Source organism: Bos javanicus, chromosome 8 (assembly GCF_032452875.1).
Source record: "Bos javanicus breed banteng chromosome 8, ARS-OSU_banteng_1.0, whole genome shotgun sequence".
In the NCBI taxonomy this organism is placed as follows: Eukaryota; Metazoa; Chordata; class Mammalia; order Artiodactyla; family Bovidae; genus Bos; species Bos javanicus.
In genome coordinates this window covers 38,701,733-38,720,117 of record NC_083875.1, presented here as the reverse complement: position 1 = coordinate 38,720,117, position 18,385 = coordinate 38,701,733, and the positions used below count along the sequence as shown (strand labels likewise).

At 39.5% G+C, this 18,385-nt stretch overlaps 1 protein-coding gene across 8 annotated transcripts in view; it reads left to right on the top strand.

The window, feature by feature from the left end:
- KDM4C (lysine demethylase 4C) overlaps positions 1-18,385 on the top strand; it is a 416,591-nt gene that overhangs the window by 12,513 nt on the left and 385,693 nt on the right. Inside the window, exon 1 of one of the 8 annotated variants that reach the window (XM_061425316.1) lies at positions 1,082-1,189. The exons of the other annotated variants lie outside the window; for them this stretch is intronic. The gene's annotated coding sequence lies outside the window, so the exon portion shown is untranslated. Of the gene's footprint in view, positions 1-1,081; positions 1,190-18,385 lie in introns of those variants that run through there. 8 annotated transcript variants of the gene reach the window in all.

The window sequence follows — 18,385 nt, the reverse complement described above, 5'->3', positions numbered from 1 at the left end:
AGATATGTTCTCACAAGAGTTTAAAATTTGACTTTCATTTTAATATTTGAAACTAAGAACGTAAGAGTAATTTACATGGCGTCCGATGAGTCCTTTTCATAGGCAGTCTCAGATGTAAAGATTACTCGGGCTTCACTGTAGAGTTGGCAGAAACATGTGTTTTACCCTGTGTGTCAACCAGGCTCTGGGATCTGGGCTGGGGCATTGTGGAGGGTGGTGAGGGGCTGGCTGACCTGCTGGCCTGCAGAGGGCGCCAAGAAGCCACAGCAGGTGTGTGGGTCCTGGGCACCTCTGGCCCTTCCTCTCAAGCGGCCCCTCCTCCCTAAGTTCCCCGAGGAAGACAATCCAAGCCTAGTCAGCTTTTAGTTAGAGCTCACAATCACATGAAATACAAGTTTTAGAAACTATTGAAATCTCTTAAACAGTTATGCTTGTCAATCCTTGTCACCCTGCTGCATAATAATAGAGATTTAGAAAGTACATCAAGTTTCTAAATTCTTCTTACTCATAGGAGAACAATCCTTTTTTCCCTTTTCAAGCAGAAATATTGGTTGGCATTGATCGCCTAATTTTGGGGGTTTGTCAGGACCCAAATTTTAGTGTAATTTTCCTAAAAATTGGAATTAACAGAGAATTAAGGTTTTTCCCTTAATTCATATGTGTTGAAAATTGCTCAGAATTTCTGTTTAGCCTTTTTCATGTCACAGATCTCTCATAATCAGATACAACGTCAAGTTTCTATGTTTTAAAAATGGTTTTTCTCCTTAGAAATTTTAAAGCACTTTCGTTCCATGTTTAAAGGTTTTATTGATATGCTGATAAGAGATTACTTTGGCTTCAAATTAAAAATAGGTTTGTAAGGAGAGTCCAACAGTAAAGAAAACATTGGTCACTTAAAATTAATATTTTCTAAATTCTTAAGATAAATTTAATGCTACAATGATACTTTCTTTGTCTTGTGATCAGTTTATCATGTACTTTCCTATTGAAAGAATTTAATTTTTTGCTTTCTTCTAAAAGAGTATTTAGTACCAAGTCTGCATTTATTGAATATATTTACTGATTTTTTTCCTTTTTTTTGTCTTCTCTGTACCTTTGACAAATTGAATCATAAAATCTGATGACACTTTCCTGCACTGCAGTATAAGAAACTGCTGGCTTTTATGAAACACTGCAAACTACTTCCTAGGTAAACAGATTTCTTACTTTGAATTACTGCTGTTTGTAAACTTTCTTTTCCCTTGTCATGATACATTTATGTCAAAATTTCTTACCAGATTAAAGGGTATTAATACGTGTATACCTCTCATAACTAGAAAATTCTTGAATGTTAGCTGCCTCTGCTGTTAACAGTGCAGTTTTCCGCTTCTGCTTGTCACATATTTGGGCATTGCTGAGAGGAATCTTAAGATGACTTTGTGGTCTGCTTCCATTAATTGTTCTATAGTGGATATGCTTCTTTCAGTAGTCAGTGCTTGTGTTTTGCATTTTCGAGATTGCTCTCTTATTTTACCTATCTAACATAAAGTTTTTCTTTCTTCCTTATTATCTCCAGGTCCTTGAAGTTAAATAATTTAAGCAGGCAAATTCTTTGACTAATCTTATTTAGCTATAGAAACAGTTGTCTCTTGAATGGATGGGGTCGCAAAGAGTCGGACACGACTGAGTGACTGAACTGAACTGAATCTTATTTAGCTATAGAAAGAGTTGTCTTTTGAATGAATAAATGAATGATTTAGGAGGGATAGTTGGAAAAGTCTGAAAATCTGTGTGCTTTAGAGGAAAATAATGAGATTACTTATCTTAAATGTCAAACTAAAGAATTGGAAATTAAAGTGGTTTGCCAATTTAATTTCTGATTCCAATCGAATTACTTTGATTTGGAAGCCATTTTTACTGAGAGAATGGTTTGTTAAGAATGTTGTCTTTGAAAGTTTCATTCATCTAGGTGGAAAGGTGGGACTCTTGTAGAGTTAAAAGCTTAGAAATCAGGAAAGTACATAAGAACTTCAACTTGAGTAAGCTACTCAATTTTTATTAATGTAAATGAGCAATCCTTTCCATCCCTCCTCTCTTTTCCCTCTCTCACATATAACACTGGGCTCATGAAGGATCATAGAGATCATTAGTTTATTGATCGCCAGATTTGAAAAATAAGCTGGGCTGACATAGGCTTGTCACCTTTTAATTTTATGAAATAAAAATTATCAAAGAAAACTTACTATAAATTACTGTTCAGAAAAACACCAGCAAAGCAAAAAGAATGTTCTTCAAGAATAAAAAGTGTAACTTTATGAAAAATCAAAGCACTTTCATTCCTCAGAACTACTGCCCACTAGTGTTTAGGGACACTGAACTTGTTTAATTTCTAAAGTTTAAGGGTTACCAAGGCTAAACATTAACAGAGATCAAGTGCTTATACTAACTCTGGGTATAGATAGAAGCACAGCTCAGTCCAGTTGTGTGGCCACGATCTTGTCCAGTGGTTCTTAACTACTTTTTAGTCATGTGTGATGTATTTTGAGAGTGATGGGATCCTCATCTTGGAAGAAAAAATGGACAAAAACAGTGTTAGGACTGAAAAGAATACTACACTATAGATGAGTCCATTAAAAACTTCTGCTAATACATTCGAGTGCACAGTTTTCCAGAAAAATATAAATGCTGAAATAAATTCAAGTTATACCATTTAAGAGTTTTTATTCTGTAGTTACATGTCTTACCACAAAGAAATATCAGGTTCAGATGGCTTTTCTAGCTAGTTCTACTAAGTATTTAAATAATACTTAATTTCAGCCCTCAGAAACTCATAGTTTCCCTCTTTCAGGAACACATCCTAACTCATTTTTTCAGGCTAACAGGTCTTCCTACCAGCACCTAGACAGGGACAGTTTGAATAAGGAAAATTACTAGCCTCACTTATGAAGATAGGTAATATTAAATATATTATTAACATAAATAATTCCACAGTGTGCCATTCTGACAATACTTCATCATTAGATCAGGCGCATTCCAGAAATACAGGTTGGCTCAACATTAAAGTATTAATCTCAATCGTAAATAAAGGAGAAAACCCATCATAATAGATGTAGAAAAACTATTTGATAGAGTTCTTTTAAAAGCAAATGAGCCCCACCCAGATAAAATTAAAAAAAAAAAACTAGAGAAAGCGATAGAACAGAACTTTTTTTTTTTTTTTTTATTAGCTGGCATATATTTTATTATTGTTGTTACTATGAAGACTGTGCTAAGGCTCATAAAATAACATTTCAATTTTCAATTATTCTTAAAAAAAAATTCCTGCAGCAAAACATTGCCATCTCTACTGCAGATGAAAAAAGTGCTAACCCATTAACGGGTACCTATACATAGTAAACATTCTGAAGAGGAACGGTTAGAAGCATTCCCTTTATAATAAGACATTTCACTGCCACTCCTCTTTAGCACTAGGGTGTCTCAGGTCAGTAAGATGAGAAAGAGAAATAAAAGGAATAAGTATTGTGAAGGAAACAAGGAAAAAACTACTATTCTCAGATAGTTTTCACATGATCTATATAGAATCATAATCTATAGGCACATTTTCAGAAGTGAGATTATTGGCAAGGTAGTCATATGTGAAATCATTAAAAAGTTAATAACACAAACTGGGGCTGTGGTAACAATAACAACCTAGAGGGGTGGGATGGGGACGGAGGTTGGAGAGAGGTTCAAGAGGGAGGGGCCGTTGTATATCTATGGCTGATTCATGGTGATATTTGGCAGAAACCAATACAGTACTGTAAAGCAATTCTCCTTCAATTAAAAGTAAATAAATTAATGACCCCCCAAAAAAGTTAATGGCATTTTTATTTACCAGCAACAAAAGAAAAAATATACCAAAATGAGAAATGTATTTAAAACATGTTCAGGTGTTTAAATATAAAATGAAGTGACTGTACTCTTCAAAAATGACAATGTCATTGAAGACAAAGACACACTCTGGAAATATTCCAGATTTAGGGATACTAAAGAGACATGGCAGCTACACGCAATACCTAATCCTAGACTGAATTCCCTACTGGAGGGGGAAAAATGCTATAAGGGATGTTTTTGGGTCACTTGACAAAATTGGAACACAGAAATTAGACATAAGTATTATATCTTTGTTAAACTTATTGGAGTTGAGAACTGTTGTATCTGTGTGTAAGAGAAGACTTCGATTCTTAGGAAACGCACACTGAAGTTTTAAGGTGTAAAGGGTCATGATGTATGTAGATTACTTTCAATTAACTCAGAAAAAATGCATATATTTGTGAGTGTGTGGAGAGAAAGAGAACATAAATTTATAAAGCAAACGGTAAAATACTGATTTAATGAATCTGACTTAAGTGTATACAGGGCTTCCACATCCCCCACCCCTTCTTGTAAATTTGGAATTACCTCTAAAGCAGAAGTTAAAGAAATAGTGTTGAGAGAATAAGTATGAGAATAAATCCACAGAGCTTTGTGTTTTTCATTAATTCAAATTAAGTTTTCACATTGATAGGACTTTTTCCTAAGTCAGGGATGGAGGGCTTGGCACTATGGAAGGGACAAGGGAAAGGGTTGTTTAGCCGTAAGGAGGGACTTTGACAGGTTTTGACCTTGCTTGATTTTTATGTCTGTATTATAAAGGCACAGAGTGATTTTTTTTTTTCCTCCCCAAAGTTATTGTTTTTATTTTAGTTAAGGATGTAAATCAGGAATAAAAATACAGCTATTATTTTATTTCTACTGAAAGCATAAATATACATTCATTTACTTGTCTTTTGTTGTAGGGTAAATCCTTTTCTTTGAGTAAAGGTTCAGTTCAGTTCAGTTCAGTCGCTCAGTCGTGTCCGACTCTTTGCGACCCCAGAATCACAGCACGTCAGGCCTCCCTGTCCATCACCAACTCCTGGAGTTCACTCAAATTCATGTCCATTGAGTCGGTGATGCCATCCAGCCATCTCATCCTCTGTCATCCCCTTTTCCTCCTGCCCCCAATCCCTCCCAGCATCAGGGTCTTTTCCAGTGAGTCAACTCTTCGCATAAGGTGGCCAAGGTAGAGTCCTGCATTTACTCATTTGCATAAACTGTACACTCCCAACACAGCTTGTACCACTTTCACTTTCTGGGTTTTTTTTTTTTTTTTTTAAATAAGTGAAAGTTAAGACACTTGAAATAATATAAGTTACAATCTGTCTAGATTTTACAAATTCCTTTACCTTCTAACCTTTTACTGTTAACAGTTCTCACTTTTCTTTTGACATTCCTTTTTTTGTTTTTAAAAATTATCTTTATTGGCTCTTTCCAAAATATTCAACTTAAATTTTGTAGAAACAATATCATTTTTGTATATCTATTAAAATGATATTTAATCACATCACACAATGGCACAGTTTGCATAAACTGGGTTGGGAATAAGCACTGTTGATTGCTAAGTCTCTGGGGTCGCACAGAGTCAGACACGACTGAAGTGACTTAGCAACTTAGCAGCAGCAAGTATGCCTTTTAGTTGATATTTAGAATAGATATAGTCTACAAGTCTTGCCTGTGTTGTTGTGGGCAGCAGTGGTGTTTTTTGCAGACACTGCATAATATTTGGTGAATTGGTTAAGCCAAAGGCTATTGAGAGTTTCTACTGTGGAAGACCAGTAAGAGTGAATAGCTGTAGTGGCTGGCTAGTTTGTTAAATGGCTCAGTAATTTTACTCAGCAGTGCAAAATGAATTTTGAGTAATTTGAGTTAATTTCTTTTAAGATACAGAACTGATTATTACATAGGATTACTGGCAGAAGGCAAATAGGTATGCATAAAACTTTCATTTGATTTATATCTAATATTTTTATACCATGTTTCTTTCCCAGTTACCATTCTTAGGTTATATTTGATGATTTTATCAGTCATGATTCAATTACAGTGGACACGTTCTTGGTTAACTTAAGCAGAAAGAAATGTGATACTGGAGTTGTTAAAGGTTGGCGAACAGGTTATTGGCTGGAACCCCAGGGACTTAATCTTCTGGGATGTCTCATAAAACACCCTTGCTGTTGGGGTCATCTTAGGAACTGCCATTTTTGCCACAAACAGAAAACTGAAGAATCAGGGTACAGGATCACAGCACCTGAGGTCTGAGAGGCAGGAAGTTGCTGCTGCATCTGTTTGTCTCATGGAATCACCATTCAAGTCATGCCAGAGCTGTTAGATCCAGACTACCTGTGCTAAATCTGATCGAGAAAGAAGGATGCCTTGTGGGTTTCCATCTATTTCCCTTTGCTGCTCAGTTCTGAATTCAAGTGTCTTAATACTGAAAGAATTTAAATCATATCTGGAGTGCCTATTGCAGTGCCTCTTGAAGATGGAGACTCTTCAGGCATTTCCCCTATGACATATTTTGCTTTGGTGATCAGGCCTGATTTCTTCCCTTTCTTTTATCCCCACCTCAAATCAGTCAGTCTCTCTCTCTCTGCTTCCCCTGACCTTCCTCCCCTGCTCTCTGCTCATCTTCTTTCTGTCATTCTCTGTTAATGCCAAGGGAGGACAGTCGCTGCCACAGCCCTCATGGCTTCCTCTGTTTCCCAGTTCTGAGTTCTGGGGAAGAGGTTGAGCTAGTTAGGGTCAGTTGTAGTCTGGAGGATTGGCTGCCTGGCTCACTCATAGGTGGGAGAAATTCTTGAGGGGAAAGGAGGAGGATGGTTTCCATGGGCTGGGGGTAGATAAGGGCTTTTTCCGAATGATCTAATTAAAAGGGGTTAGGTACAGACAGTTCTCATTGTTTGTGGTAGTTATGTTAAAAGTCACTGTGAATACTGAATTAGTGAATTCTGAACCGTTGCTCCTAGGAGAAATCTAAGATAGAATTCTGTGTCTCTAATCTCAGTGCTTGTCAACTGGTCAGTTTATCACCTTGTTTTGTGTGCGATTTGTTTAAAGACACCTTCTTTAATATATAAGTATTCATTCATTAACAATGAACTCATGCCAACCGTGTAACTGATGGCTGAATGAAGCTATGTAATATGTATTTTCATCATAAGGCACATACTAACTTTCTTGGACTTAGAAAATTGTGCTTGGGGACTATTTTAAGTAGCTAGATCACCAGTAAGAAGCACAAAAATATAAAAAACACTGGCTATAAATAGGCTGCAAAAAGGATTGTTCACAATATGGGAGCTGAAACAAGAAGGCAAAGCATTGCCCCATTTGACCTCAGCTGGGAGAACATATTCACGTATGGGTGATTCGCGTATTTCACCACTTAGTTCATGTCTGTGAATGGCCATAGGAGTGCCACAATCATTGATTTGGAGGTTAAAATTTTAGCAAATAGGTGAATTTGCAAATGCAGAATGCAGGACGAATGAGGGTTGAGTATAGATTTGGAGTGGGAATCAGGAGAGCATTAAAAAAAATGTCATTGCTAGTTGGTGGGGAATGTTGGCAGAAAAGACTTCATAATGCAGTCTGCACTTGAGATAAACTTTGAAAGAGATTATAATCAGAAAGCCAACCAAGGAGAGGCTGAGGAAATAGCATAGTAGTTATGAATGCGATAATAGAATTTTAGATAAGGCTCAGATCACATCCTCAGCTCTTACTATGGGACTTTGGGCAAGCATTTTAATTTCCATCATTGGTGGAATAGAGATAGTTGTGATCACTCAATGGAGTTAACTTTGGGGTTGAAATAAGGAGAGTGCACATTAATACACGATGCAGGTGTCTGCTCACAGGAAGTCCTCAGTCATGTCATACAGGAGACACTTTTCTGTATATAGTGCAGCAGAGGAGGGAAATGGCCTGGCACCTGTGGGACCTTTAGAATGAAGCAAAGGGTTCAAGTAGGCTAAATGGCTCTTTGAGGCTGTGGGAGAAGGCAGTAGCTGGATCATTGGAAGTAGTTTTCATGCTGAAATGATTCTGAGCTATTAAAATGTTTAAAATAATGATGGCACGATCAGTTTCATTCTTAGCAAGTTTGTCCTGTATTTTTATAGTGTATAGAGGAGAACTGAGGGGTAAATCAGCAGAGACTCTTGGAGTAGTTTAGGAAAAAAGGGACCAAAAATTGACTTAGAATACTAACACAGGGAATGGAGATTAGAGAACTGACATGAAAGATCAGATAGTTTAAGAAGTCCAATAGACAACAGTTGGCATCCATATAGAAGTGGAGAATGAGGGAGGGATGGCTCCTTGGATTCTGATGTCATTGCAGTGGAGGGTAGGGCTTGTGTACCCTGATAAGGGTTGGATCCACCTGTTCTTGTACTAAAGGTTCTCCTGATGCTCTGTGTATCCCTTTTATTGCAGTACCCAGCCTGTGGTATTTTAACCACTTGTATTCCTTTTTACACATAAGCTATTTGAAGATTATTAGCACTGGTCACTGTTGGTGACCAAAAACTATAGATGGATTGAATGAACGATGATGAAGACTATGGGATAGAGAAGCAAATTTTGGAGGAAAGATTCTTTTTTATCTCTGTTAAGTTTTAGATTCAGTTTTGTGTCCCTGTTGAGTGTGAGAATCATCTCTGAATGGCTATGCCCAGGAGCCACTTTGATTTACTGAGCTTGGATTCAGGGAAGAGAGGTTCTTGCTGTGTATTTCTGAGGCATTGGTATGGGCAGCTGAGGCCGTGTGCACGCGCTCATCCCTAGTGTCTGTCTGGTGGAGAGGGAAGACAACCACAGAAGGAACCTTGCAGTCTATCAGTTACGAGGAGTTTGGCCGAAGAAGAGCATAGAAAGGAGTTCCAGAAAGTGAAGTGACCATAAAAGAGTGAAAAGGGGTTGGTATATGTCGCACCATACCCAGAAGCTGTGGCAGGAGAGGACTTGTCCAGTTTTAAAGACTGCAGAGAGGCTGCTAAGAGGACTAAAAACAACATTCTGGAAGTGGCAATTGTAAAGTCACTGGTCACTCTTTCCAGAATGATTTCACTGTACTAGTGGATGAAGATGTCACATCGCAGTGGGACTGAAGGTTGAATAGATGAATCGGACAAAATGAGTGTAGGCTATTTTCTGCTGGGTTTAATTTGTGAGGGTTGGGGAAAGAATGCTGAAGGTTGTAGCTGAGATCTGTGTAGGAGGGGCCATGGTGTACAGGGAGCCTTTAAAAATTACATGGAAGAGATTTGAGCATGGTTGTGGGCAGTGGTGAAGAAGCTAATAGAAGAGATTGAATAGGTTGGTTTTTGCTTGGTTTTTGTTTTTCTGAAGCCAACATCTCTGCCTACTGTCGCCTGGCAGTATGGTATTGTATTTTGTAACTTTGAATCCCCATTTACAGTGCTATAGGGGAGCTAGTGTTTTCTCATTTAAACGATGGGGAAGCAGGCCTAGCTTTTAAGTAAATTTCTTGATGGAGGAGGTGTGTGCAAGGAATTAGAATCTGGCTGGTTTGACTCTAAGGTCTGGCCTTGCTTCTTGGTTGCCTTTTAAGTGAAGACAGTCACAATTTGAAAGAAACATCCAAAATGATTTAGTTCAACTCCCATTGTTATGGTAATTTTTATAAGACGCCATTTTCTTTGGTTAAGATTTCCACTGTAATGTCTGTTTAGCTGAATTGTTAGAAGGCAGAGAAACTGTCCCTTGTTACAGTAAACTTTTGTTTAGTCTGGGTGCTTCCACCTAAGGATTTGGACATGGCCAAATTTGCAGCCATGAAATTAAAAGACACTTACTCCTTGGAAGGAAAGTTATGACCAACCTAGATAGCATATTCAAAAACAGAGCCATTACTTTGCCAACAAAGATCCGTCTAGTCAAGGCTATGGTTTTTCCAGTAGTCATGTATGGATGTGAGAATTGGACTGTGAAGAAAGCTGAGCACCGAAGAATTGATGCTTTTGAACTGTGGTGTTGGAGAAGACTCTTGAGAGTCCCTTGGACTGCAAGGAGATCCAACCAGTCCATTCTAAAGGAGATCAGTCCTGGGTGTTCTTTGGAAGGAATGATGCTAAAGCTGAAACTCCAGTACATTGGCCACCTCATGCGAAGAGTTGACTCATTGGAAAAGACTCTGCTGCTGGGAGGGATTGGGGGCAGGAGGAAAAGGGAACGACAGAAGATGAGATGGCTGGATGGCATCACTGACTTGATGGCCGTGAGTTTGAGTGAACTCCGGGAGATGGTGATGGACAGGGAGGCCTGGCGTGATGCAATTCATGGGGTTGCAAAGAGTTGGACATGACTGAGCGACTGAACTGAACTGAAATTAATCAACATGGTTCTTGGTCATTGTATTCTTAGCGATGACTGGAAACTTTATCCCAAGGGAAAAGGATAATAGGATTTCTAACAATTAGGTTGTTACTATGTTGCACAAGCTATAACTGAATGGAAGTTTGCCTCCCCTCTCCCATCCATTTTCTAATAATTGCCTACTTAGTGGAATATGATTGGTGGGTGATGAAGGGACTCATACTCGGTCATCAGACACTGTATAAGTTGAAAGTTACAGGACAGTCAGAAAAAGTGCAAGTACTAAATATAAAAAAAGTGCTGTTTTCTAATTATGCCTTTTAAAAGAGGAATTTTCTAAGATATTTTCTGGTTTATAACAGAGCAGAATGTGTGCATTCTGTAAACATACAAAAGACCCTTTTTGTTCCAGTTGGGCTATTTCTCTTTTAATCCTATTTTTTCCCCCTTAATTCCATCATTCTATTGCTTTTCTATTGAATATCTGGTGACCAATATAGTTGATGCATACAGGTTTTTAAAAAAATTGTTAGTTTAATTAATGGTTTTTGTCGTGTTTTAATTTTTATTGGGGTTTAATTGATTTACAGTGTTGTATTAGTTTCAGGTATACAGCAAAGTGAATCTGATATACACATACATATGTCCACTCTTTGTTAGATTCTTTTCCCATATAGGTCATTATAGAGTATTGAGCAGAGTTCCCTGTGCTATGCAATAGGTCCTTATTAGTTATCTGTTCATACATAGTAGTATAGTGTATATGTATCAATCTCAATCTTCCAATTTATCCCTACCCCTGTAACCATTACTTTGTTTCCTACATCTGTAACTATTTGGTTTAAACCAAAATAAGTTAATTTTAGCCTTTTTAAAGATTCCACATGTAAGTGATATTATGTGATATTTGTCTTTCTCTGTCTTTTTACTTTACTCAGTGTGAGAATCTCTAGGTCCATTCCTCTGTTGATGGACATTTAGGTTGCTTCCATGTCCTGACTATCGTAAATAATAGTTGCATACAGTTTTTTTTCTTTTTAATTTTGTTAGGCTGCGCCGAATCTTGGTTGTGACTTGCAGGATCTTTAGTTGTGGCATGTGAACTCATAGTTGCAGCGTGTGAGATCTAGTTCCCTGACCAGGGATCAAGTCCGGGCCACCTGTGTTGGGAACATGGTGTCTTAGGCACTAGATCACCAGGGAAGTCCTTAGATGCATATAGTTTTAATTCATATCCGTCATGTCTTTTTAATGCTCTAACAGGCCCCTGTTCCCACCCCTGTCACCACCCCTCCTCCCACATTAATTAGCTTTTGGAATATAGACTATCCCACATTCAGTGTTTGACATATTGCTTTCTTACAGTAGTGTTTAGTTTGTTCCACTAGCCCCTGTATTTCCTGACCACTGGTAGTTAGATTTAATAGCTCAGTTTAGATTCAGATTTATTTTTAGGGAAGTATGATTAATAGGTAATGTTGTGTTTTCCATTGCTTCTGTCATGTATACTTAGTCCACCGATTGTTAGGTTGATTCCTTCATTATAAAGCTTCCTGTTGTCACCTCTTGGTTTTAACATCTGTTGGTGATGTTTCCTTAAATTCATTACTAGGAATTAAAAAAAAAAAAAAGGTAAATGGTGATCATAGAATTCTGTTATTTTTTTCTACTTTTATTTATTGAAATTTTTCTATAAAGAACTTTCTACTATCAATTCTTTCCTTACCTTATGTAGGGGCAGAGAAAGTTTCCCTTCTTCCTATCTAGCTTCTTTGTTCTAATAATTAATTGACATAAGACAGATTAATGAGAGAAAAGCAATTTTGAAAAATAATAGATTTAATTTTGTAGGTACAGGAACCCCAAAGATAAGAGATCCAGGGGCAATTTGGGCAGTTGGGGCTTAAATGAAGCTTGAGCTAAGGGATGGAATCGGGGCCTCGGGCTTCAAAGGGGAGGAGGGTAAATCACCAGATGAGAAGAAGAGCAGATGTTTGATAAGCAGATGTTTGCCCAGTTGTACGGGTAGGTTTTTCAGATAAACTTTTCTCTCTGATAATAGCTCTCTTTCTGGTCCAGGCTCCCTAACTAAATTCTTCAGGTAGGTAAGGGAGAGGTAGAAGTTTTTCTTGAGTCTGCTGGGTCTTGATTGCCTTCAGCTCAAAATAATTCACATACCAAAGAGATACATTTTGAGGTCACAGATTCTCCTCCTCATCAAAAATATCATTTGTTCAGGAAAGACAAGGACTTGATTCTTCCTTTTATTTTAAACCTTTGGAGTATTACGTTGAGTATTCCAATGGTGATTGATTCTTTTTTTTTAATAAAGGAATAGTATAGACTTACACATTTACAAATATTTTATAGTTTGTTTATTTCACTGTAGATTCATGATTTCTTTATTTGGTTAATTATGTTATTGTTTCTCAGTCGCTAAGTGTGTCTGACTCCTTGTGACCCCATGGACTCCAGCATGCCAGGCTTCCCTGTCCTTCACTTTCCACTTTGTTCCGGAGTTGTTCAAATTCATGTCCATTGAGTCAGTGACGCTATCTAACCATCTCATCCTGTAATGGTTGCTTATGGTCCATTATTGTCGTTTATTTTGATGGCTCACTTGCCTCCAGATTTAGTCAGTGGAAGCCCCTTCAAGTTGACTTTTCTGTCCTTTTGCCATGTTCCCATCATTTTTTGAGTATTTCTACTTTCTAGCAAGGAAGATATTCCAAGCCTACCTTGTAGTTTTTTTCCCACTTGTCTTGGAATCAGACTTTTATCCAAGAAGCCCTGGTTCCTTTTAGTGGAGAATGGTAATATTTAGCATTCGTCAGCTAGGGCTGCTGTAACAAATGACCACAAACTTACGTGGCTCAAAATAAGATTTATTCACTCACAGTTCTGGAGGCTAGAGGGCCAAAATCAAGGTGTCAGAAGGGCCACACGTTCTTTAAAGGATCTGGGAAGAATCTTTCTCATTTCATATTGTGCTTGCTGGCATCTCTTGATTTGCAGTTGCATGACTCCATCTGTCTTCATCTTTACATGGTGTTCTTCCCTCTGGACCTGTCTCCTCCCCTTTTGTAAGGAGACACCAGTCATACTGGACTTGGGTCCCCCCTAATAGAATATGGCCTTATCTTGATTATATGTATAAAAGACCCAGTTTCCAAATAAGGTCGCATTCACAGGTATTGGGGGTTAGTTTTCGACTTGTCTTTTGGGGGATACAGTTCATCTGATAACAGTGTCTGACCAAGGTTGTCTGCAAACAGAAGCTTACATGGCTCCCTGTGGGCTCGAGTTGGTGAACTGCCATGGTGGGACTGAAAGGCCAGACTTCCAGCTGCCTCAGGTGGTGCCTGTGCCCTGCCTTTCTCCAGCCTGGCTCACAGGGGCCAGAGTAGAGCAGAGAGGTAGCACCTGCCCTGTCCAGGCCTTGGCTGCTCAATTTCTTTTTAAAGTCTCACTGTAGGAAAGGAGAAGGGAGGACTGGAAAGTATGGCCTCCAGGGTTTGGGCAGGTCCTCGTAAGGAACCAAGGGGAGGCTGGAATACAGGTCTCTTCAGACACTAATACAGCTGGTAGTTGTCTCTTGGTTCCTTTTCTTTCTAGCCTAAGGCATTATCTGCTTAATTAGTGAGGACTGAGCAACTTTACTTTCACTTTTCACTTTCCTGCATTGGAGAAGGAAATGGCAACCCACTCCAGTGTTCTTGCCTGGAGAATCCCAGGGACGGGGGAGCCTGGTGGGCTGCCATCTATGGGGTCACACAGGGTCGGACACGACTGAAGCGACTTAGCAGCAGCTGTGTCTCCCAGGGGGTGGTGCTTTATAGTAGATCCTCAAGTGTTCTCTTCATTGTAGACCAGTTCTATGGCAGGCATTGTCTAAGAAACTAGTACTCGTGGTGAGAGCCATTGGTTTTTACGCTTTTCATAGTAATTGTTTCAACAACAGGACACAAGTCAGAAATACAGGTGTATATTTCGAAAGCAATATGGGCTACAGATTGACATTTAGCAGGAAAACATCAGCCTTAGTTTCTTTTTTTATTACTAAATACAGATATGAGAATGAGGAGAGTGGATGTTAAGGTAAAATTTTTCAGGAAAGAGGCTTGGGCCAATTATTTAAGTATGAATTAGTGTTGCTGCTGCTGCTGCTGCTGCTGCTGCTAAGTCGCTTCAGTTGTGTCCGACTCTGTGCGACCCCATAGACGGCAGCCCACCAGGCTCCCCCGTCCCTGGGATTCTCCAGGCAAGAACACTGGAGTGGGTTGCCATTTCCTTCTCCAATGCATGAAAGTGAAAAGTGAAAGTGAAGTTGCTCAGTCGTGTCCGACTCGTAGCGACCCCATGGACTGCAGCCCACCAGGCTCCTCTGTCCGTGGGATTTTCTAGGCAAAAGTACTGGAGTGGGGTGCCATTGCCTTCTCCGATGAATTAGTGTTAGAGTTGTTTTTTACTTGATGAGAAAGATCTTTATTTCATTAAAAAAGTTCTTAGGGTACTTAGTATAAATATGATTATTTGGTTTGATTGGTCTTCAAAACATTGAAGGCCAGCTTTGTAGAAGCAAAATAACAAAGTTACCATCACAGATACTGTAGTCACTCACTTTGGGGACTCAGTCTCTATAGAGATGTAGCATTAAAAAAAAAAATGACTATTGCATCACCTTCAGCAGAAAATCATAGAGATGTTTTTGTAAAATATAAGTCATTCTCCAACTAGGAAGCATTATTGCAAGAGCATTTTAAATCTTTTCTGCTTGGCTCAGAGAAATAAAGGTAAAAGAGAAGAGGGGCTGGAAACATATGATCAATAATATCATGATTTGATTAATAACATTGATTAATAATAACATGATTTAGTTCTAGCAACATTAATAAGTTTAATAATTATAAAGATGGATTAGAAAAAACTCAAGGAACAGAATATTTATAAACTAACTTTTAAGATTAATGGCTGTATGTAGGCAATCCCAAAATCAAATGAAAATGGTTATACATGTCCAAAAATGATCAATATCACTAGTAATCAAAGAAATGAAACTTAGCACCAGACTTTTTTAACTGTCGTATTAGTAAAAATTTGGGTGGTGAGATTAACGTTAAATCTTAAAATACTTTAATGTTTTAAAGTTTGTCACATTGTATATTAACTCTATAGATTGAAAAGGTCTAAATGTAAGCTGACTGGGTCTTTTGTATATGTATGTGATTTAGAGGTAGAACTAGTTTTGTGTAATCAGGAGTAGTGACATTAGAAGGAAGCAAAGTTTATGTCACAGTCCAGTTAGCAAACTAGGTCAAGGAGGAGGTTTAATTCTGATTGTTACAAACTTGCTGCACATCTTAACAGTCTCATTGCTTCAGTTTCTTGTCAGAGTCGTTCTGTCAAGAATCCTGACTCCTCTGTTTCTTACGTCACAAGTGTTGTTCGGAATAGGTCTGCAATCTGACCACTCCTCACTGCCCAGCCCTGGTCCAAGTTTGCCTGGGTTCGTGTAAATTGTCTCCATGCTTCCAACCTTGTCCTTTTTTGATACAACAGCCAGACTCACCTCTCTGCTTAACATCCTCCAGAGCAGTTATCTTAGAAAGCAGTGTTCTCTTCTTGGTGGGAAATGCATGTTAGAGTATCCAGAACATGAGGTACGAGAAGGGGAAGAAGCTAAAGATTACTTCTCATCTCACTCATAGTAAACACCAAACTCCTTTTCTCCCCTCTCACGCTTGCCCCCACCGCCTCTCTTACCATCTTCTTCTTTCCTTACCACACTTCTTCTTCTTCTTTAAAAAAAAAAAATTTATTTATTTGGCTGCATAGGAGTCTTAATTGTGACATGCAGGATCTTTAGTTGTAGCATGTAGTTTCCTGACCAGAGATTGAACCCTGGTCCCCCTCCACTGGGAGTGTGGAGTCTTAGCCATTGGACCACCAGGGGAGTCTCACCACACTACTTCCTGCTGTTCTTTAAAGAGCCCAAGAGGCTTCTTACACTTGCCTCAGCCTTAAATGCTCTTCTTCCAGATATCTCATGGTTTATTCCCTCCTTCAGGCCTCTGAAAGGCTTCCCTTGCCCACCCTGTGTGAAGCAGCTACCTCTTCTGGTTTATGTCTTCATAGCACTATTACTTACTTGTCATCCGTTTCTCCCCTCTACTGCTGCTAGTGTTTTGTTTCATTCCGTCTTGAATGTCTGCCCACCAGCCAGGCACTGCTAAGTGCCTGATTGAATGATCAGTTCAGTGGTGATTCAGTGATCATACCTAGTTGAATGATCAGTTGAATTTCCAGTTTCTTCTTTAGCATTTTCTCAAGCCCTTTGCCTAGAGAAACGGGCAGGGCCACCCTTGTTCTTCATCTGTGGGAAAGTAAGGCTGCCTTCCAAGTGCCAGATGTTTCTACAGAGGTGCTGTAGGGGCTTCTCCTTTCTCACTGCTCAGATTTTTATATTCTATTACTTTTTTTTTAATTTAATTTAATTTTATTTTTATTATTATTATTATTTTTTTTACTTTACAATATTGTATTGGTTTTGCCATACATCAACATGCATCCGCCATGGTTGTACACGTGTTCCCCATCCTGAACACCCCTCCAACCTCCTTCCCCATACCATCCCTCTGGGTCATCCCAGTGCACCAGCCCTAAGATTCCTGTATCCTGCCAGTTAAATGATTTCTGTTTTCTAAGTAACTTTTCCACATTAGGGACCAATGCTTTCCTTTTTGCCACATTTGGTATCATTTAGTGTCAGCAGCAATGTAAATCCTTTAGTAACATGTTGACATTTATTCCATCATTCAGTTAGCAAATAGTTATTGCAGCAGATGTTACGAGCCAGGCCAGGTACCAGACTAAACGCCAGGGCTTAAAGAGATGGAGAACCTGCCTTCCCCTTGAGGAGCTTGGAGTTCAGTGTGTGGTTGCAGGTGCCATTGGGACAGGCAGCTGATGTAAGAGGAATGCAGAGAGGGAGGTCCAGACACACAGGGTGGCTCACCTAGGCCTGCCTCAGAGGGTTGGGAATCTCAGCAGTGAACAGGAGTTTGCCAGGTGAGGAAACAGGTAAACACTGCTCCAACAGGAGGGAATAATTTGGGCAAGGGCATAGAGAGCTGTACTTGTTTAGAGAAGCACCAATCCCTGAGTCTTACTGAAGCATACAGTAAAATATTAGCCTTCCGAAGTGGCTACAGAGCAGGTAAAGAACCCGCCCGCTTACGCAGGAGATGGCAGGTTTGATTCCTGGGTCGAGAAGATCCCCTGGAGAAGGGCATGGTAACCCACTCTATATGTGTCTGGAAAAGCCCCTGGGCAGAGGAACCCGGCAGGCTACATGGGACTGCATGTAGCCCATGTAGGCTGCAAAGAGTCAGACGTGACTGAAGTGACTTAGCACGCACGCACTGTATAATGCAGGCTGTGACGGTGGACACGGCCATGATAGTTCTTGCAAGGGCCCTGATCTGGATGCTTCTGAAAGGCTCTATGTATCCTATGTAGAGGTGGGACTTGGATCCTGCAGCCCAGGGATTTGGGCCTGTGCACCTGAAGGGACGGGGCTGGTGAGGCGGCCTGAAAGTGAAGTGAAGTCCCTCAGTTGTGTCCAGCCCTTTGTGACCCCATGGACTTAAGCTTGCCAGGCTCCTCTGTCCATGGGATTCTTCAGGCAAGAATACTGGAAGGGTTGCCATTTCATTTCAGGTGAGGTGGCCTGGAAGGCTTTTAAATTGCATGCCTCCTTCCTGGGGCAGGGGGAATACAGGATATTTTCTGTTTGGTATTAATATATCTCCATGCACATTATTTTCTAGTTTAGAATATAAATTCCTGGAGGGTGACAGGGTTTAATTCTGGAGTAGCTCATTTCGCTCACATACACTTTATGAGATAGAGGCTGATTTAAATCTTCAGTGCATGGAGATAATGTAGCCCTCAACTGTTATAACCTCCTATCTCCTTGCATGCTTCCCCTCTATCTACTGCATCCCTCATTTCCCACCTTCTCTTTTTGTCAGGCAAATTGAATTTATTATTAAAAAAATGAGAAAAGGAAAGTTTTGTTCTGAGAGGATTAGGTGTTTGAGCTGTCAGATGCCAGGTGCTGTAGGTGGGATGTGCGGGACTCCTTCCTGAGGCATGCGTGCCCATG